At 47.6% G+C, this 3166-nt stretch overlaps 1 long non-coding RNA gene across 1 annotated transcript; it reads left to right on the plus strand.

Moving 5' to 3' along the window:
• Nucleotides 1-673: 673 nt before the first annotated feature.
• Nucleotides 674-2838, plus strand: LOC143433819 (uncharacterized). The gene is made up of 2 exons (XR_013070235.1): nucleotides 674-773; nucleotides 2573-2838. It is a non-coding gene; the product is annotated as an uncharacterized LOC143433819 (long non-coding RNA).
• The last annotated feature ends 328 nt before the right edge of the window (nucleotides 2839-3166 follow it).

Consider the following 3166-nt stretch of genomic DNA (forward strand, 5'->3'; position numbering starts at 1 on the left):
AGCATGAAGTCCTTAGGGCAGTCCTCGGCACCTATGAATGCTAGGTGTGGTGGCATGATGCAGCTGTAAACTCAAGGGCTGGGGAGGCAGAACAGGAGGATCATCATCTGGCTTGCTGGTTAGCCAATCCGACCGATTGGTGAGCCTCAGCTTCAAAGAGAGACCCTGTCTCAAAGACTAAGGTGGCTGACAGACTGACAGGTGGGATCTGGAAAGGGTTTTAGGGGAGCACTGGAGAGCCCTGTAGAGATCTGAGAAGGGTGTACACAGAAGACATGCCCTGAAACCAGGGAGAGGAAACTCACCAACTATCCTCAAAGACTAAACAACATGAAGCTGGTCACATGGAAAGAGGCTCTACAGGGCATGTGTGAAGGAAGAGTGGGACTATTTCAGATTAAAGTATCTCCTCCAGCTTTCAGTGCAGGCCTGGAGTCTTTAACTTCTAAAGTCTACGGATGGTGTCAGAGAGAAGTTTTCCCATTTTAACACGCGGAAAAGACCTTCAAGCAAAGCAATTTTGTTTTCCTGTACTTTTATGGTGTTTTCTCGCTTCTGGAAACATCTTACAGGGACAATCGATGGGGTGTTGCAGCGAGCAAATAACACTGAATATGGCTTGGCCTCAGGGGGTCTTCACGAGAGACATCAACAAAGCCATGTACGTGAGTACAAGCTAGAGGCGGGAACAGTTTTCATTAACACCTACAACAAGACGGATGTGGCAGCCCCATTTGGTGGAGTGAAGCAGTCTGGCTTTGGAAAAGACTTAGGTATGTGTGGCCTACTTTGCTCCTGTTCATCCCACATTACATCACACAAGGAACACATAGTCCCACGAAGGGCATCTCCTACACGGCGCAGTTTACAAAGGACACTGAAAAATTTGAAAACCATTGAATACATTTTAAGACAGCTTCAAGATCTGTGTGCACCCGTAAGTGCGCCATGGCATACATGTCGTACTCAGGGGACAATTGTCAGAGTCCATTCTCTCCTGTCACCATGTGAGACTAAACTTGGGTCATGGGCCTTGCTTGAGAGGGCCTTTCCCCACTCAGCCATCTCACAGGTAAAATCTTGTAGCTAAAATGTGTTTGGCTTTTAGCATGAAGTTGGTTTAGTTTTGTGGGATTCAGTGAAGCCAACGAGACAGTGTGGGGATGTAAGTAGCTTCAGGAATTGGTCCTGTCACTGAGATAGGAAGGGCCTGTGGGGCCTCTTGGATCAGATATGTACAGTGCTAACATACCTCAGCATCAGTCGCCACCCCAACCCCTCAAGCCATAGCTCCCTTTGGATACTGAAGCCATGCTGGGCCTATTGCCAGTACTGTACCTTCTGAGCACAAGTGTACCCAGCAGACAGGTCTTAGCAACTCATTTGTTTTAGACCAAGAAATCACGGCTCAGAATGGCTGGGTGAGCTGCCCCGATTTACACAGACAGCCACTGGCAGAGAAGTCAAAGCTGGGCAGATCAACTGCAGAGCTCACCTCTTACCATATATAGTCCTCCACAGATTAAAACAATAGGTATAAAAGTGCATGGTGTGGTGGTCCATGTCTGTAAGCCAGCACTTAAGAAGCGAGATTGGCCAGCAAATGTGAGGTCAGCCTGGGCTATGTGAGTCTCAAACAACTCTGAAACATAATACATTTGATTTGTGTGATTTATCTGCAAATTTGGTTCATTTGGGATATTAGATTCTCTTTCTAGTATTTTTCAACAAGTATATTTACAGGGATTAAGAAGCATTTATTTTCATCCCTGGGTCTCAAACACAGTTGGAAGCAACCATTTCTGCTTGTTCCCAGACAGCGTAACTGACAGGCAAAGGCTTGTTTTACTGTTTATACACACTACAGGTCTCCTGACGGTCCCTCGCCAAGTTGGACATCGCCTTAAATCAGTGCAGTCTCAGTCTTGGCTCTCTCAGAGTACAGTTACCTAGGAGCTTCAAGGATACAGATATTTGATCCCATTGTTCTGGTAGGCTGGGAATGAGAGTTTGCAATTCTGCCTGGGTTACTCTAACGAGGGGACACGTTTGGTAGCTTTGTGTCTACCATATCCATTAGTTTCCCTGTGGTGCTTTGCTCTAACCTAACCCACGGTCTTGTGTCTCTACTCAGCAGTGTAGCTGAGAAAGGTACTTCCTTTCTCTTCGCAGGAAGTTGAAAGTGAAATGTCCCCAAGCTTTCCTCTCTGTAATCAACTCTGCTTGGTTTATGTAACGCAACAGACAGCACCAAGCGCAGGGCTGGAAATGGGAGACACAGGTAGAATTCACCAAGCAGGGAAACAGGTGGAAGGTTAGGCACTGAGGTTCACTTACCAACATACCAATCTCGAGGGGGCCTGGTAGGCTACCCAAGCCCTCCTGTTTACCATGGTCTATGGTCCCCAAACATTTGCACTGGGCAGGGATAGTTAGGGAGGGCTACTCTCAGGCCTTCCCACTTGCAAGTCAGCAAGGCCCTGGGATGACCCGGGTGAACCTGAACAGCACTGGCCTAGCCACAGGTCTTCATCTTTGTGTACATTCTACTGGTTACACTTCTCCTCCCCAGGAGAGGAGGCCCTGAATGAATACCTGAAAATCAAAACAGTGACACTCGAGTATTAGAGAAACACATCGGGAATCCTTTGACGAACAGCCTACTTCTCACCTCTTCATGAGCTGAAGACCCTGATGATGCTGAGGAAGGAGGGGCCATCTGGAAGCACAAATAGATGCACAGACCAAGAAGAGGGTTGGACCACTTGTATGAGCACTTACCTGATAGAGGGCCTCAAAAAATTCCTGTACACTTTTTATCCCCAAATGGCTTGCCTCTGTTAACAACATGGGCGCTGTCTATTTTTCTGAAGTATCAGAGGTTCCTCCTCCCAGGAATGTCTATGCTCCTCCAGGTAACCCATCTTGAACATGGCTGACGCACTGACCTCACTCACAGGCGCACTTACAAGGTCTGGGTCTCAATCCCTAAGCCGTATGTAATGTATATGGGTCTCAATCCCTAAGCCTTACCTGTGCGTTCAAACAACTGTGTGTCCTACAGAGAACGTAATGCCTGTCCTCTTCCCTTCTCCTATTAGAAGGAAGCAATCTTCTGTGCCTGTGACTCTTTCGTAACTCACTGTGACAGAGGGGCAGCTCCGAG

Source organism: Arvicanthis niloticus, unplaced genomic scaffold (assembly GCF_011762505.2).
Source record: "Arvicanthis niloticus isolate mArvNil1 unplaced genomic scaffold, mArvNil1.pat.X pat_scaffold_1356_arrow_ctg1, whole genome shotgun sequence".
Classification (NCBI taxonomy): Eukaryota; Metazoa; Chordata; class Mammalia; order Rodentia; family Muridae; genus Arvicanthis; species Arvicanthis niloticus.